Here is a 19434-nt window from a genome sequence, read left to right as displayed (position 1 = left end):
GGTGTGAGACACTGGTGCCTGGTTACATCTTTAGCATTTTTAGAAACATGGTCCTGAAGCTGAATCTTTTTTTTTCTCTTCTTCAATCTTGGACACCCTTAAGTTCATAATGGAATGTCAAAATGAGAAATCAAAGAATCTCACTAGAGATCTTTCATTCTTTCTTGCTCTTGACAATGAATAAAGATTCTGGAACCATGGCTAGGAGCGAAGGCAAATATGGAAGTCAGAAAAGAACCTGTGTGATTTTACCCTAGATGTTCCTGCTCAAAACATGATATGTGGGCTGGAAAAGCATAAAGTCTTCTTATGGGAGAAGAATCATTCCTGTCTTAAGAAGAGCATTAAAGTGTCAACTAAAGAAATATGCACAGGGGCTGGGAAGGTGGCTCATTGGTAGAGCGCTTGCCTTGCATGCATGAGGCCCTGGATTCGATTCCTCGGCACCACATAAGCAGAAAAAAAAAGCCGGATATGGCCCTGTGGCTCAAGTGGTAGAGCGCTAGCCTTGAGCTGAAGAGCTAAGGGACAGTGCCCTAGCCCAGAGTTCAGGCACCACGACCGGACCACCCCACCCCCCCCAAAAAGGACATATGCACGGTCAATTAGCAGGTAGATCCACAGTATAAAAGCAATTGATAGCTAGGTTAATATGCTTATAGATCACATAAAAACTAAAGCTCCTACAAAAGATTGTTGAAAAATTGAAACCAAAAAAGGAAAACATGCCATGCCACCTGTTTACTAAAAGTAATTATCACTGAAATACACCTAGTGATATAAACTATTTTTCTATTAATGTACCATAAAGATATCTTAGGCCTCCATTGAGTATTTGTACTCTACCTCATTTATTTACATATTCAAACATGTATGTTAGGAACAGTATTTTCACACAAAGATATAGAGATAAAATATATACAACACATATTTTTGTTTTATAATATTTCAATAATGGTTGTCAAATGGCATGTTTCCCTTTATGCAAATAATTACCATACCTTGGTACAATGACTTGCAATTTGAGTTTGAACCTGCTTTGGCCAAAGGTACATCAGTAATGATCACATAAACACAGATTTAGAAGTCCATCACTTTCCTAAGTAGTCATATTAACAACCATGACCATTCTGCTGGAGATACAGGGCCTCATAAAGATGCAACATAAAATGCTGGTCAGAGGAGTGACAAAATCCCAGTCAACCATCCCCAGCCAAGGCACCAGTAGATTGAAGTCTTATGTGTTACTAAACAATATTAACAGAAAATACACCCCAAAATGTAGATCCATCAAAATTAAAACCAACAAATTATATCACAATGTGCTTTTGCTTGTACTTATTGGTTGATTACACAGGATATTCTATTATTCAGAGTACTGGTGTAATTTTTACAATTACGTAGAATGGTAATTGTTAATATAAAATACATGACCTTTGCAGTGACATATACAAAAAGTGAAAATCTATTCTGTATACATCATTGAGGTTGTTTTTTCTCAGACAGACACTATGAATCCTTTAAAAGCAATAATTTCACATTACTACTGGGTTTTTCTGTCACAAGAATGTTTTCTTACTTTGAAAAACTTAAAAGAATTTATTATAGACTAAGTGTTCACATTCACAATACTTAAGATCAAGAGTATACAGATTTCAAGGTGGGGGCATTTTCTGTGTGTTTTGGGATTTGGACTGTCCTCATACACATTAGTGACTGAACATCCTGCCTTAAAATTTTTAAGTTTTCTATTTCATATTATTTCTTTAGAATATAATCTGTATTTTAAAAACAGCATTGTAACTGGGCTATCATGTCTATTAGCTGTAATCTTAAGTGTTCAGAATACTGAGATCTGAGGAAAGTTAGTATTATCCCAACCTTTAGTCCTCAGCTCCACCCAGACCTGAGCTCCTCCCAGACCTAGAGTTCCCTCCATACAGCTGGCCACTCCCTCTGTCATCTCAGACTCACCTGAACATGTACTTATCTCACTTCCTGCCCCCCCAGATCCTGTTGCAACCTGAAGAGGGACAAATGCTTGTGCTCCCTCTCCTGGGAAATATGGTCCCTCTAATAAAGCTTATAATAATCTTTCTCCTGTGCCTGCTTGTGGTCCCCTGGGATGGACATGAAGGAACCCTACAAGGATCACAGATTGAAGTTAGGAGGATATGAAAGTCTGAGAGATTTATCTCCAATACACTAGCAAAGGAGTGGGAAGTGTGAATGTGGCTTAAGTGGTAGAACATTATCATTAAACCAAATAATTTCAAGGTCAGTTTCCAGACCTTGAGTTCAAGAATCAAGACAGGCAGACACATAAAAGGGCATTGTATTGTACTCAAATTTTAACATATTTTAACAATTGTTATATTTAACAATAGTCATATTTTAACAATTGTTTTTGGTGTACATGTATAGGAAATCTCTCTCATTTATTTTGTCGGTTTGGGGCCTGAACTCTGAGCCTGGGCAGTGTCCCTCTGACCTTCAGCTCAAAGCTAGCACTCTACCACTTGAGCCACAGTACACTGCTGGCTTTTTCTGCTTATGTGGTTCTGAGAATCAAACCCAGGGCTTCATTCATGCAAGGCAAGCACTCTACCACTGAACCACCTGCCCAGCCAGTCTCTCTCATTTTAAGTGATGTAAAATAGGCTAATTATATTAGTGGAGAAATTATAACGTGTCAGAACGGACACATCAATTGGAGTATATCTTGCCAGCAACATTTTGAAAGTTTCAAAAGCCATAGGAAGTGCAGAGGGTGAAAAGAAGATCACTGTTTATATAAGACATTTTCAAGGAATGTTTACCATTCATTGGCTTCAATTCACAAAAAGCTAGTTTATAAAATCACATGGCTGAGTACCAGAATCTCTAGGTTTAGGAGTATAAACGCACAACTCCTGACTCTCCTTGTCTCGAAAATCAGAGGTTTGTGAACCCCTTTCTGGCACCTGGAGTGCTAATGGCAGAACAAACCTATAAGCCCATAAAATATCATCCACCACAGACTGGGGAAAGATGGGAAGGGCAGACTCGGGCTAGGAGCCTCAGATTGCTTCATGTTACAGCTCCCAAGTTCCCCTGAAAAACAGAATCTGGGCTTCTACCTCTTGGCTCTGACTATGGAGTGCAAAGCTGCACTTTAGAGCACTTCCAGCAGCAAGGGAAAAGCAAAGTAACCCGAATTTGCAAAATAAAAACACAGTGAGCAAGGAGGAACTGGCACCTCTTCCTCCCTCCACACCCCATCCCCCACCCCACCCCCAAACTTTCAAAGGATCTATTCCTCCATAGAAACTACAATTCCCAGAATGCAATGCCCAATTCACCTGGAGGAAGTGGGCTTGTTACAGGGTTTTGACTGGCACAAGGCACTTGGTTCTAAGTGTGCATGGATGCATGGGGACCTTTCTCTCCCAGCTGCGGGAACTTAGGTGAGTTTCTTCTTGAAAATTCAGTTTACCAACATAAATATTGTGAGACCAATTAAAAACACAAATGTATTAGGAGCATTGCATAATTTGGCTTTTTAATTCTTAGTTCTTTTAATATAATTGAGGTTATGAATCTACTTAGTTTTTATTTTTGTTTTTGTTCATAAAGTACGTTCTGCTGAATGTAAATTATGTCTCTGTTTTTCCTTAAAGTTTTGAATATCTCCCCTGTCACTTTACAAAGGTATTTGTAGCTGGGTGCCAATGGCTCATGCCTGTAATCCTAGGTACTCAGGAAGCTGAGATATGAGGATCCAAGTTCAAAGCCAGCCTGGGCAGGAAAGTCCATAAGTCTTATCCCCAACTAACTACCAAAAAATGGAAGTGGCCTTGTGGCTCAAGTCGTAGAGAGATCAATTTGAGCTGAATAACGCAGGGACAGTGCTCAGGCAGGGTTCAAGCCACAAGATCAACCAAAAAAAAAAAAAAAAAGTACTTGCAGACAGTAAACTGATTGATTCTGGCATCATCTTCCTCTGCCCTAATATATATACTGGAATAAAATAAAAGAATTTAAAGACAGATATACTTTATAATCTTTGAATTAAATGGATTTGTCAAATTCTACTCATTACTTTCCCCCAAACTCCCAAATTCCATCTATGAAATTTTAAGGAGTTTTTGGTTATTTATGTCTGAATTTGCCTTTCCTTATAAAGTTTTCCCCTGTTTTGTTGTTGGTCCTGTGGATTGAACTCAGAGCTTGGGCACTGTCTGTGAGCATTTGCTGTGCTGTACTTGCCTTTCTTTTATTAATTGCTTCAGGAGACTAGTGAAAAGTTTCCTCCTAGGGGTTTCTTAGAAAATGGTACTCCTCCTCCAAGACTCTTCAAAAAAATGGTTGTGTAGGTAGATCAGGATGAATGTGGGACGAGGTATAGTTCAGGGCAGGTCTATGTTCATGTGAAGCTTGATTACTTGCTCCAAACAAGCCTGTTTTTTTTCTTTTCTGTTTTGCATATCCTATTTTGTTTTGATTTTCCACCTCTTCTCTGATCCTAGAAGTTCCTGTCAGCAAGTCTAGGCCACGTATCTAGGGGACCTCAGACTTGTCTTCCCAGACTGTATCCATTACACTGTGGAATAAATCTTTTGCCTCCCTCCCTCATATCAGACATTCTAAGCTTGTCTCTTAAGGGTTTATTGTGATTGAAGATGATCCTTTCTCCACATTGGGAAGGATTGTGTAGGAAACTTTCATACCTGATATTCAGTCCTCCAGTGTAAGGGTTTTCCATCCCTCTTTTAGTGGGCCTTAGCTATTCCTCATGAAAATGGAGATCGTGAGGCACGTTTGGATGTATAGACGGCAACACTGGAGCACTTACAAAATATGAAGGAAAAAGAATTCTTTCTTTCTGTAAAAGTTATAAGTAAGTTCTTAAGAGGCAAGGATATAAGGATCAGGCAAAAATGGGTGCTTCCTAGACTAGCTGTGTCCCATAGTTGTCATTGTTCTTGGTTACATTTTTAAAACATTCACTTCTATGTTTTATGTTTATTGTACTAGTATAAATAGAATTTACTTCCTACATTATTTTTGAATTGTTCATTGCTCACAGATGTAAGTCTCATTATTATACAAATATTATATCCTCTACTTCATTGATCACAGTTATTGACTATTGCAGATCCTGAGGTAGAAGGTAAAAATATGGTAAGGTATTCAGGGATATATTATGGGTCTGACTTCCTCTGGAGGAAAAGGTGAACCAATGGAAAAAGATGGAGCTTATGCATAACACTTGTAGAATTCCTTAGGCAGGAGATGTGGTGCATCCCTCTTGGGTTCCACTATACCCAGCGATTCCAATGGTTTCGATGATCCATCGCCTGTGGATTTCACAACTTGTCCACAGTTCTAGTGGTAGGAGTCTCCCAGCATGTAAGGCAGGACTGGTCTCAGAGGAGTGATGTGATCAGTGGTACCTTGCTGGCTCCCATGTTTGTCAGTTTGTGTGGACAAGCACACCCTGACAACTTGAGCCTGGCTCAAGTTAATGCCTCTCACCATCCCATACCTCTGTTTCAGAGACCTGTCCAGTTTCATGGTTTTGTTTCATTTACTGTGCAAGCTTGTGTTATGTATCCATACATGCTAGTAGTTGGGCTGGGTATGGTTTTCATGGTTGAGGTGGTGTTTCATGCCTCTTGCAGGAACAATTGTGTTCTCACTAACTGCATGAGTAATCCTAGCTTACTATGCAATCCCCTTAACTTACATTGCATGTTCAGTTGATAGAACCTTGGTATCATAATTTTGGGTCTCTGTTTGCTATCGGGGTTCAGAGGATTCTTTGCCATTGCTGCAGATTTTGGGGAATATTGGTTGCCCACATTATTGCTACCCAGACTCTTATTGCTAGTGCTACTGCTTCTCCTGAGACCCTTGTAGAAACCATATATACAGAAAAACGTGTTAATACTTTAGCTTGAAATGTTTCTGTTTTACCCTTGATATTCAGGTGGGAGTAGATAAAATGATTGTGATATGTTTTATGATTTAGAAACAGCAATGTTGTATGTTGATAATCACATAGACCTGCCAAAGACACAGTTAAAAATGATGTGTCATGCTAATTGTCAGTACATCTGTGTTATCCCTCTTGAATATGATGGAAATATGACTTGTACCAATATCCAGTGACATATTTGAGGAACCTTGCCCTCTGATCATTTAAGCTTAGGCATTATGCAGCTTCCAGGTATCTGGTATTGGTCACTCCACCATGCAGGCTTAGCTGTATCACTTCTCCATTACCTATAGGGATTCACCTGGGGAAATAGCACTCTTTTTGTTATTTCGTAGGCATTTTCCTGTTTATTGTTTTGGTATTTCTTTACTCTTCCATTCTTCCTGAGATGTATGATCTGCTGATTTTCCAGGTTCAGGCTGATAAACACTTGCTCAATTTACAAAATGAAAAAGGGGGAAGTGGTGCAGACCCTGAGGTGCCAAGAGCTGTAAAGGTGTGAGTAAAAGCTCCACAACCACAGACTCCAATCTTCAGGGCTATAAGTACTTGCCCTTGTCATAGGAGGGTGTGTTCCTTTTAGCTTCTGGGCCTAGGGGCTTACCTCTAGGTGTTTGTTGGACTAAGGTTGAACTAGAATGAGGAAAGATGCATATGGTCTGCACTTGTTGACTCAGTGAGTACTAGAACAATGTGATGCAAGCACTGGACCAATCTAGAAAGTGTCTACAGCTAAGGTTATTGCTGAAATTAAGAGAGATTCATCATTGGCCTTCTCTCAGTCTGTTCCATTATCATCCCATTGCCCTTCCAGAGCACTGTTGGTGTTGTGGCTGTCCCGCAACAGTGGTAGAGTGCTTACCTAACATGTATGAAGCTCTGGTTCAAGTCCTCAGTACCACATACATAGAAAAAGCCAAATGTGGAATTGTGGCTCCAGTACTAGGGTGCTAGTTTGGAGCAAAAATTTAGGGACAGTGTCCAGGCACTGAGTTCAAGCCCCAAGGCTGGGACATAAAAGAAAAGAAATGCAAGCTGGGTGCTGGTACCTCATGTCTTTAATCCTAGCTATTCAAAAGGCTGAAACCTGAGGATCGCAGTCCAAAGTCAGCCTGGGCAGCATTGTCTGTGAGACACTTATCTCCAATAAAAACCAGAAAACCAGAACTGGTGCTTTAGCTCACATTGTAGAGCACTTGGCTTGAGCTGAACGGCTAAGGGATGGTTCCTAGGCTCACAGTTCAAGTGGCATAACCAAAAACAAAACCAAACCAAACAAAAGGATAAAAGAATAAAGAAATTCATCATAAATGTAGGCTTGAACAATGAAAACTATATTTCAGGGATGGAAAGACGGTTCAGTGGTAGAGTGCTTGCCTTGCATGCATGAGGTCCTGGGTTCGATTCTTCAGCACCACATAAGCAGAATAAGCCAGAAGTGGCACTGTGGCTTAAGTGGTAGAGCACTAGCCTTCAGCTGAAGAGCCGAGGAACAGTACCTAGTCCCAGAGTTCAGGCCCAATGACCAACAAAAGAAAAGAAAAGAAAAGAAAACTACATTTCACAGATACTGTTGGAAGCACCCCAGTTTTATCACTTTGTCTCTCAGGAATTTAGTTTTAGGGAGGATTATTTTTTGTGGTTGTGGGGCTTGAACTCTGGACTTAGCACTTGTCTCTCAGCTCTTCAGCTCAAGGCGAGCGCTCTACCATTTGAGCCACAGTGCCACTTCCCAGGAATTTATTTTTAAAGATGAAATTATTTTTTCTTTATATTGTTAGAGGTGCTTTTAAGTTGAAGTCTATACATTCAAATATGCTCTTTGATTCCCATTTTCATGAGGAATAGTTCAGCTCCACAATAGAGACATGGAGAACCCATACACTGAAGAACTAAAATCAAACATGAAAGTTTCCAATCCAGTCTTTCCCAATTATTTTTTATGGAAGGGATTTCAAAATATCACAATAAACACCTAAGAGACAAGTGTAGGTTCTCTGATAAGAGAGAGGGAGACTGTTGTAGACCCTGGGGTGCCTGCCAGGAGCAGGCAAAATGGGAGCAAAAGCTTCAGAGCCATTAACTCCCACCCTCAGGACTGCAAGTCCTTGCCCTTTCTTGGTTTGAGGAAGTGTGTGTTCTAGCTTTTGGCCTGGGGCTTTAACTGTCTGGAGGCTTGGGTGGAAAAGATGTATTGAAATAAAATTAGGAAAGATGTGTGCTGTTTGCACTTTTGGGCACAGTGGGTCTAGACCAACATTACCCAAGCATTTGAGAAATATAGCAGAATTGTGCCATCAGCCATCTCTCTGTCTCCTTAATTATCATCCCATTGGCTCTCAGAGCCTTGCTTGTGCTCTGATGGCATTGGGGCAGGAGACAAAGATTTACTGCATACTTTAATGGTTAAGGTTTGAGAAGACAAGTCTGAGTTCCCCTAGATATGTAGCCTAAAGCTACTGAGAGGAACTGTTAGGATCAGAGAAGAGGTAAGAATTCTAAAGAGATTTTCACATGCAAAATGAAAAGACAAAAGCAGACTGGTTTGCAAGTGATTAAGCTTCACATCAACATAGCCTAGCCTAAACTTTACTCTTCTATCTCTCCTCCATTCATCCCTGACCCCCCTATCAACTATCTCTTTGAAGGGAAATGGAGGTGATGTGCCATATTCATACGAATCCCTGTGTGGGAACTTTTCACTAGTTACCTGAAGAAATTATTAAAGGAAATGCAAATAGGGCATAGCAAATGCTCACAGACAATGCCTGAACTGTGAGGTCAAGCCACAGGACCAACAACAAAACAAAACATAAAATCCTTAAATGAAATGCAAAATTCAGCAAAAAAATAAAAACTCATTTGATTTAATAGATAGAATTGGGGAGTTTCTGGAAAATTAATTGTTAGATTTTGTGAAATCCAAATCACCAGTAGTATTATGCTGCATATTTACCTAACAAGCTCACTATTTTATGCCAGTGTATACATTTCAGCAATGGGAAATGACCCAGGTATAAGTTTAGTGGTGGTGAATACCTTTGTAAAGTAAGAGGGGATGGATTAAAAAATTTAAGACAAAACAGAGATGTAATTTACATTCAGCAGAAGGCAGGCATTGAATAAACTGAAAGGTATAAGCAACGCCATCTCATAACCTCAAGTTCATTATTAGAACTAAGAATCAAAAAGCCTATACATCCAATTCTCCCCATATAAATCCGTTTTCTGGGTGGTCTTATGTATGTCAAGAGGAAACAGTGGTTTTCAAGAAGAAACTGAGCTTAACTCCCACAGCAGGGAGAGAAAAGTCCCAATGCACACAAGCCACTTGTTCCCAGGTATGTAGCAGGGTGGCACCGAGCATTGTAGGAATTATAGTCTCCGTGGAGGATATTTTCTTTGAAAGTCCTGGTTTGTTTTTGTTTTCCGGAGGGTGGAGGTGGGGCAGAAGATGCTTTTGCGCATCCGTCTCCCCACCCACCATAGGCCTTTTAAGTCTGCCTCTTCAGGATTCTTTTCTTTGCCTTGTCGCTGGAAGTGCCCTGAAGTATAGTTTGGCCTTGGGAGCCAGGAGTCCGGCGCCCAGCTCTGTGCAGTGGAGCTTGGGAGCTGTAACTTGAGGGAATCTCAGGCTTTGGAACTGATGTCAGGTAGGAACTGTGCAATTGCTGGGGAGTCTCCCCTCCATGGGTTTCTGTTTCTTTTTCTGTTTCTGTTTGTTTGGTGGGGCGTGAACTCTGGGCCTGCAAGCAGCATTCCTGAGCTCCTCAGCTCAGAGGGAGAGCTTTACACTTGAGCCAAAGCGCCTACTTCCCTCCACGCTTTTCTCCAGTGTGGGGTTGATAATTTGCTTGAGGTTCAGGAGTTTGTGCTGCCATTAGCCTCTGGGTCTTCAGATGCAAGAGCCTGATTCCCAAATGTCTCAGAGCAAGCTGGGTGATTGTCCAGACTAGGAGAGCCCAAGAGCTGTGCATTTGTACTCCAAGACCAAGGGATTCTTCTATTAACTCATGTGACTTTATTTGCTTTGCCCAGGTGTAAGAGGAGTACAGGAAGAATTCTAGTGAAATTGTGAGGTGTGTGCCTGCCTGAGTCCTCTTACACTGCAGTTGTATTTGGGGCTTCTGTATTGTTTCTCTTAGACATGTTTTAATCTATTTGGCTTGAGTTTTTATTTTCCCGGCTTGAGTTCCCAAGCGTTTGTACACAATCCTGTTTCTAGAGACAGTTGTACATGGGATATTGGAGTAGTGAGTACTGGGCCTGTATTTTTAGGAATGAAGCCTAGCAATGTTTGAAGCAGAGCACCCTATGAAAAGGAATCTCCATCCTAAATGAACAGACCTGGTCAATTCTGGGAAGCCATATAGAGCAGAAGCAGAAAAGCACAGGAAGGGGAAGATGTTGCTAGCTTCCCTTGCCTTATGCAAAAATTGTTGCCACTTCCCTGAGTACCAGATTCACCTGGTACTCTTTCCTACACCACTCTCAATCACTTTTTGCTGTTGAAACATTTAAACTAATTTCTTGCAGTGTGATGTGATGGATTGAGGAATAAACCAGAGCGTAGTTATCACAGGGTACCTGAGGCAGTGGTTTGGGATGGTTGGGCAAGGATTTTGACTGAAAGTATTTATTTATGTACAAATCCCTAATCTTCTCGCTAATTTATGCAGCCTGTTTCCACTAAGACTTCTAGTATGTAATCATTGAAACTTCTCTTAAATATGCCGTCTGTGGATTTGCTAATGCTAGCTCTAATCAGTTGGTTGTGCCTGGTAGTTCAGGTTGGTCAGGGACCTTTGGTCTTATAAGAAAAATCACAGAAGAAACCTTGGGGTAATATGTCTTCTCAAGGTTGTATGCTTTGTAGATGTTGCCTATCATCAGTTGTGTCACTCCTATATTGTGTATTTTATGCTGTACATTTTTTTAGCCCTTTATCACCAGTAGGATGGCCAAGGTTCTTCCCATGACTGTTTAGGAAAGTGACCAGTAGGAACTTCTCAATCCAGGGTTTACATCATCTTTACTCATGTTCCTGTGGCCAAAGCATGCTAAATGTCAAATTACAAGTCATTGCATAGGTGTGCAATGGGTACAGTGAAATTTGCCATTTGACAATCATTATTGAAATAAGATCACACCAGAAATATGTTCTGTATATATTTTCCTTTATAACATTTGATAAAAACTACTGAGTTACATCAGACATGCATTCCATGGAGTTTAAATATGTACATCAATGAGGTAGCACATAAATTCCAATGGATTCCTAGGATACCTTTGCATTAAAAGAAAGCAATTCATACATCCTGAAGTACATTCAGTAATAACTACTTTTAGTGCAAATGTGATATGTTTTTGCTTTCAATTATTCATTTTTGGGGGGAACTTTCATTTTTACAAATTTAGTGAGTATATAAACATGGAAATTAGTTGCTTTAATGATATCTATGTATCAGGAAATGGGCTGGATTTGTGTTTATAGGAGAAATTAATGTTCTTGAGACATTAAAGATTCTTCACTTATTAGAAAGCTTTATGCTTTTCCAGACCATGTATCATGTTTGCAAGAGGAAATTCTGGGGCAAAATACTCACAGATTCTTTTGTGAATATGTCATTTGCCTTATATCTCAGCCATCCTTCCAGAATCTTCTGTTCATTGTCAGCAGCAAGAAAGAATGAAAGGATCTCTGGTGAGTTTTTTTTTCAGTTTTTATTTCTCATTTGTTTTCCATTCCATTATATAAACCTAAAGATGTTCAAGAATTAAAAAACAAGGGGGTGGGAAGGTGGCTCAGTGGTAGAGCGCTTGCCTTGCATGCATGAGAACCTGGGTTCCATTCCTCAGCACCACATAAGGAAAAAGAAAAAAGCCGGAAGTTGTGGCTCAAGTGGTAGATTGCTAGCCTTGAGCTGAAGAGCTGAGGGACAGCGCCCAGACCCAGAGTTGAGGCCCTTCGACTGGACCCCCCCCAAAAAAAAAGAATTGAAAACAATACCAGCCACACAGATTCAGCCTCAGGAACATATTCTTAAATCAGATAAAGATGGCTTGTAGATTTAGCAGATTAAATGGTTATATTCTTTTTAAGTTGAATGCATATTTGTTTCAGAATGTCTATGTTTTGTGTTGTCATAAAGTTGATTCACACTTGTTATGTGATGTAATGATACCAAGGAGGTTATATCTCATGAAAGGTGAAGGATAGATTGCAACCAGATCACATCCTCATGAGTAACATTAAACTAATTCAATGACATTTTCCTGGAATTGCTGAAATAGTCTGGTCACACAGAACTTCATGTGTTCTAAAGGAATGATTAACCTATATGTCCTTAAATTAATCTCCATATCTACTTTTTGAGCTACTTCATGGTCTTGGTCTTACTTGAAACTATATTTGTTGCTAAACTTTATGGTCTTCCTACAAAACCCTGTTTTCTAAAGTATCCACACAAGATTCCTTTCCTCTATATTCTCCCTCCATTCTTGATTTTCTACTCACTAGTGTTGGTTATTTTTCTCTTCCTCACTCTTTGTATCTATCTTTGAATCATTTTTTTTTTTTGCTTTTTGCATTCCATCTTTCCTCCATATGTGTCTCAGTTGTTTCTTTTCTTCAAATGATCTATCTGGGAGCTAGTTTTTCTTAGTAATCAGTTTTACTTTGCTGACATGGCTCTTATGATTAGCATTTTTCTTACTCATTGTTTAGGAAAATTGTTTCCTAGAGAGTTCTACAGGATTCCAGAACCAAAGACAATTAGAGAAACACAAAAACATAAACAGATAGACTTAGGGGAAATTAGGGTTTTGAAGGCTCTCTGGCACTTGGTCCCTGGGTGCCAGCAAGCAAGAATATTTCCTTGAGTGCACATAGGGAAGATTACAACTGATAACATGTAAAAATGAAGTATCTATATTAATATTACAATCAGAGCCACAACCGGTTGTGGGGGAAACATATTTCCTTTTTCTCCTGAGACAGAGACTGGTACCCAGAGAAAATGCAGACATGACGTTCACCTTACCTAGCCCTCAAGGTCAACAGCACCTCAGTTTCAGCTGCTATCTTTCCAAAACTAAGGAAAAGGCCTGCACTCCAGTTTCTGAACCCTCTCCAGAATTCTCTTTTAAGCCTTCTGCAGCCAGCTCTCAGTGCTCTCAGTGCTGTGAGGCTGGAATTCCAACCTCTCCATCCTTTTCCCCCTCAGCTCAACTTCAGAGTTCCATACAGAAAAGTAGTTCCTTCCCCCAATTGATACTCTACAAGAAAATCAGATTTCTCCTGCTTCTGTTATCTTTGGTATAACTTCATTTGATGTGGTATTCAGTTTTGTTTTTCCTTTCCACTATTTTTGAATATTTTAATTTACTGCCAGTTTAAGATTTGAAGTACTTTTGATAAAAAAAAATAATACTGTGATGAGGTCTTTTCTATTAGAAATATCACTTGTTGCAAAATCTCACAGATGTTTCCTCCAGAATTTATTTTGATCTCTGAGGAATTTCACTATTAACTAACAAAAGTGGAAATATATCCTTAGCGATCTACTGTTGAAATGACTCAGGAATATGTGCCACATTTGATCATTTGGTCATATTTATCATTTTTGTCATCTTGAGTGTTCCTTGACCCTGCATAAATTTGCCTCCACCTTCCATGAAGGCCTATTAAAATGAAAATCTTGTCAAGGAACATTTTATTCCCCTCCCAACTATATTTTGTATTGTAGAATGTAGGCAAACTTTACAAAACTTCATGGTAGCAGTTCTTTTTTATGTAGGAAGGAAATATCAGGGTATCTATGACCACATTTCAATATTTAGTATTTAAACCAAACATGGTTAACCTAGGATATTTTTTTCTTTTTTTTGGGGGGGGGTCCAGTCGTGGGGTCTGAACTCTGGGCCTGGGCGCTATCCCTCAGCTCTTCAGCTCAAGGCTAGCACTCTACCACTTGAGTCACAGTGCCACTTCAGGCTTTTTCTTTTTGCTTATGTGGTGCTGAAGAATCAAACCCAGGGCCTCAGGCATGCAAGGCAAGCGCTCTACCACTGAGCCCAACCTAGGATATTTTTATATGGGAACTAAATCAAATCTTATAAGGGCCCCAAAAATCATTAGCTTCTTTCTGCAGTACTGCTACTGTTTTTTAACATTCATGTGGACAGTGCTTTTCATAGATCTGGTCATGTTCTATGTTCTGTATTCCATGTGATATTCTGAATATGTTCTGTTTGCTTATTATAATACTTGTTAATAGAAGATCTAAATAGAATGTATGGTCATGTAGTACATGTAAATGCAGGAAAAGTATTTGTGTAATTCATTGTTACCCTGATATGTACTAAAATTTTATCAAAAAATGATAATATAATTTTTAAGATACCACCTTAGGCTTATGGTTGTCATGACAGATTATTGTCTCCTTAGAATTTTTTTTTTTTTTGGCGGGGGGTCTGGTCCTGGGGCTGAACTCTGGGCCTGGGCGCTGTCCCTCAACTCTTCAGCTCAAGGCTATTGCTCTACCACCTGTGCCATAGCGCCACTTCTGGCTCTTTTCTTTTTGCTTATGTGGTGCTGAGGAGTAGAACCCAGGGCCTCATGCATGCAAGGGAAGTGCTCTACCACTGAGCCACCTTCCCAGCTGTCCGTAGAATTTTTACCTTGTCTCTATTGCTAGCAGCAGAAATGTGTTTGCATGCATTAGGGAAACTGTAATTTTTTATTGGTCTTGGGCTTCAATTCTGGGCCTGGCTGTTGTCAATCAACTTTTCGGGTCAAGGTGAGTGCTCTACCCCTTGAGTTACAGTGCTAATTTCAGTTTTCTGGTGGTTTATTGGAGATAAGTGTCTCATGGACTTTCCTGCCTGCACTGGCCTTGAACCATGATCCTCAGAACTTAGCCTCCTGAGTAGTATGGATTACATGCATAAGCCACCAGCACCCTACAAATCTGTGTATTTTAATGACCAGGTTTATATATTGTCAAATATTTCTAATTTGCTATTTAATTCTCCCAGTGAATAGATAACACAGCAAGCTGCAAACATTTTATGTAAGACAAAAGCATACCTGCAGCATAATGAAATTCCAGATTGGAGTTCTCATAACCCAGGTCTGATTTCTTGATGGACATGTGCCATTACAGAATTTATCATTTGATGATGTGGCTGTGGACTTCACCTGGAAGGAGTGGCAGGATCTGGATCCTGGTCAGAGGACCCTTCATAGAGATGTGATGCTGGAGACCTATAGCAACCTCATGTCCTTGGGTGAGCAAAGGTCATTTTTACTTGGAAGATCAAGTGTTTTTATTTTATTAGACATTAGACTGTTTAGGTTATTTAGAGATAAGATTCCAGTCCATGGGAAGTTTCATTTCTTTCTAAGGGAAACTTCAACTTGATTATATGTAACTCAAGAGCTAATTTTATTCTCACTATTTAAGAAAGCAAATCAGTAGTTGGAAAAAAATCCTAAACTATGTTCCACTAATACGAGACTGACTTCCCAGACTTGGAATGATTATTGAGGTGGATCTGCAGTCTAGATAGAATATACATTACTACTGATTATGATGTGGAAATCAGTAGTTGAAAGTGTGTATTTGTACGCCAAACCCGATATAGAGTTTAGTGCTTCAAGCTTTGAATTCTAGATACTCTGGAGGCTGAAATCTCAAGATTTTGGTTTGAAGCCAGCAACTGTAGAAAAATGACCATGAGACTCTTATCTTCAATTAACCATTCAAAAACTAGAAATGTAGCTAAGATTCAAACTAGTACAATGCTATCTTTGAGCAAAAGAGCTGAGTTCTAGCCACACAATTGGCACAATAAACCAAAGTTGGGGAAACTCCACAATTGGGCTGTTAAGAATTGAGAAACCATGGGCTGGGAAGGTGGCTCAGTGGTACAGCGCTTGCCTTGCATGCTTGAGGCCCTGTGCTTTGATTCCTCAGTACCACATAAGCAGAAAAAAAAGCTGGAAGTGATGCTGTGGCTCAAGTGATAGAATGACACCAAGACAGGGATTCTGATCAAGCTGCCAATTTTTATTTTTCACACAAGGGTATTTATATGCTTGGAATAAGTAAGCTTTTTCCTTGGCCGAAGCAGCTGCAGGGTGTTTGCTTAGGGCAAGGTGAAAAGGTGGTTGTTAGTAGCTGCAGGGTGTTTACTTAGGGCGGGGTGAAAAGGTGGGATCTGTAAACTCAGCCTCAAGATATTCCAGTGAGATAGTTAAGCCTATTATGTTGAGAGACTTAACTTTTGACTCCCAACACACACCCCCCCACAAAAAAAAAAACAATTGAGAAATAAGATTTAGTAGCAACCTTGGAAACAGGATGTCTGCGACCTTACATTAATGATGACCCAGCAAGAGCAATAGTTCTCCACTATTTCTTAATCACAGGGCTCTGTGTTCCTAAGCCTAAACTGATTGTCAAGCTGGAGCAAGGTGCAGAACCATGGATAAGAGAAGGCTCAGAAGAGAATTTCACAGGTGAGTTAAAGCATCTTGAATGGTAATGATGGGTCCAGAGCCCAGTTGGTCTGTTTAACTTGAGCTGTACAGAGCAATAGTATTCCTAGTGCTGCTGAGTCATGTATGGCAGAGAAGTAAGTGATCCTTTGTCTCAAGGAATTGTCAATCCAGAATTTACGTGGAGACAAACTGAATTTGGTATGCCAGTGTAGTTAATGTTAGCAATTCTCTTGTCTTTAGAGAAGTCATTCTTGAAGAAAGAAACACAATGAGAAATGTAGAAAAGGTGATCTCATTTTCCTTTAAACTAGTATGATGCAGGTGGGAGGAAAATAGGAGTATGCTAGGGCTGCTATCCTCTGATCAGGACAATTTCTTGTCAGTGGTGCTGGGCATAGAGTGAGATTCAGAATTGAAGCATTAAGAGTACATACATGAATAATTTGAGTAAATATTTCTTGGATAAAAATAGAAAAATCTGAAAAACAGAAAACATTGTTTTCTATTGTAAAATGGCAGTACTACTTTCTTAATTACTACATTGTGTAGAAAAGTATATATTCTGCATAAAACAATGCTTTATTATTTGAAAATCTTGTAACAGAATGTGAGGAAATATCTTTACATTAAGGAATTTATGGATCTCATTTATGTTTTTGTCTATTTTTCTATTATTCATTTAACATGTCCAAGAAATGGAGGATGTGATTAGCACCTGTCAGGAAAATCACAATGAATATCTATCTGAAGTAACAATCATGAATAATAACACAGGGGAGGAAAAAGTGAGACTTATAAGAAGTTTTAATTTGAGCTCAAAACAGAAGTCAGAACTGATTAAGAATAATGGGAACTCCTTAGGGATGTGGATAGAAAAGCTCACTGGGTGTCAGAACATGGATGCTTTCAGTGAACCTGGTAAGATATGTGCTGCATATAGACCTCATGTGTCTTCTGTAGTTGAAGAATATAAACAGTGTGGAAGGTCTTTCACCGAGAAGACACACCTTATTCTCCCTCAGAGAACACAAACAGGAGAGAATCCTTATGAATGTAAAATGTGTGAAAAGATTTTCACCTGTAAGGCATATCTTACTGTCCACCAGGATTACAGGCGTGAGCCACCAGCGCCCGGCAGAAATATATTCTATATACATTTTTCTATCTAACTTTGGGTGAAAATTACTGAGTTACATCATACATGCTTTCCATGGTGTTTAAATATGTAAATGAATGAGGTAGAACACAAAATACAATGGATGCCTAGCATACTTTTGCATTAAAAAAGCAGTTCATGGGTTGGAAAGTTGGCTTAGTGATAGAGTGCTTGCCTTGCATGCATGAGGCCCTGGGCTCGATTCCTCAGCACCACATAATCAGAAAAGGCTGGAAGTGGTGCTGTGGCTCAAGTGGTAGAGCACTAGCCTTGAGCTGAAGAGCTGAGGGACAGCACCCAGGCCCAGAGTTCAGGAACCAGGACTGTCAAAAAAAAAAAAAGGAAAAAAAAGCAGTTCATACATCCTGAAGTATATTCAGTAATAAGGAATGACTTTTAGTGGAAATATATGTTTTTGCTCTCAATTATTCAATAATTTAAGTGGGAACATTCATTTTTTCCAATTTAGTGTGTACATAAATATATAAATTAGTAGGTTTAATAATATCTATCTATCAGGAAATGGGCTGGATTTGTGTTTATTAGACAGTTTAACACTCTGCCTAAGACATTAAAAATTCTTTGCTTATAAGAAGGCTTTACGTTTTCACAATAAAAATAAATAAAAATTAAAAAAAGAAGGATTTACAGTTTTCCAGTCCATGTATCATGTTTGCCAGAGGAAATTCTGGGCCCAAAATCTCACAGATTCATTTCTGAATGCATCATTTCCCTTAAATCCCAGCCATGCTTCCAGAATCTTCTGCTCATTGTCAGCAGCAAGACAGAATGAATGGATCTCTGGTGAGTTGTTTTATTATTTTTCATTTGTTTTCCATTCCATTATATGAACCTAAAGATGTCCAAGAATTAAAAACAATACCAACCACACAGATTCAGCCTCAGGAGCATATTAATAAATTAGATAAAGAAGGCTTATAAATTAGCAGATAAAGATTGCTTCTAGGATTAGCACATTAAATGGTGATATTGTTTCTAAGTTGAATTCAGATTGGCTTCAGAATGTCTAGGTTTCATCTTCTCATAAAATGTAGTCATACCTGTTACTTGATGTAATGACACCAAACAGGTTAGTTCTCATGGAAGGTGAAGGATAGATTGCCACCAGATCACTTCCTCATGAGTAACATTAAACTATCTCAATGAAATTTTCTTGGAATTGCTGAAATAGTGTGGTGATGCACACCTTCGTGTGTTCTTAAGGAATGATTAACCTATATGTACTTAAATTACTTTCCATATATAGTTCTTGGACCACTTCATGGTCTTGGTCTTACTTGAAACTTCACCTGTATTTGTTGCTAAGCTGTATGGTCTTTCTACAAATTCCTGTTTGTTTTCTAAAGTATTCTCACGAGATTTCTTTCCTCTATTTTCTCTCTATATTTTTGATTTTCTACTCACTAGTGTAGTTTATTTTTCTCTTTCTCTCTCGTTGTATCTATCTTTCTATCATTTTTTTCTTTTCTCATTCCCTATTTCCTCCATATGTGTCTCAGTTGTTTCTTTTCTTCAAATGATCTATGTGGAACAAGATTTTCTTAGTGATCAGCTTTAAGTTGCTGACATGGCTCTTAGGATTGACATTTTTTTTTACCTGTAGTATAGGAAAATTATTGCCTAGAGAGTTCTACAGGATTCCAGAAACAAAGAAAATTAGAGAAACACAAAAACACAAAAAGATAGACGTACGGGAAACCAGGGTTTCAAAGGCTCTCTGGCACTTTGTCCCTGTGCGCCAGAAAGCTAGCATAGTTCCTTGAGTGCACA

The sequence above is a fragment of the Dipodomys merriami genome, unplaced genomic scaffold (genome assembly GCF_024711535.1).
Source record: "Dipodomys merriami isolate MVZ:Mamm:240054 unplaced genomic scaffold, mDipMer1.0.p SCAF_323, whole genome shotgun sequence".
Classification (NCBI taxonomy): domain Eukaryota; kingdom Metazoa; phylum Chordata; class Mammalia; order Rodentia; family Heteromyidae; genus Dipodomys; species Dipodomys merriami.
This window is presented reverse-complemented; position numbering follows the sequence as displayed.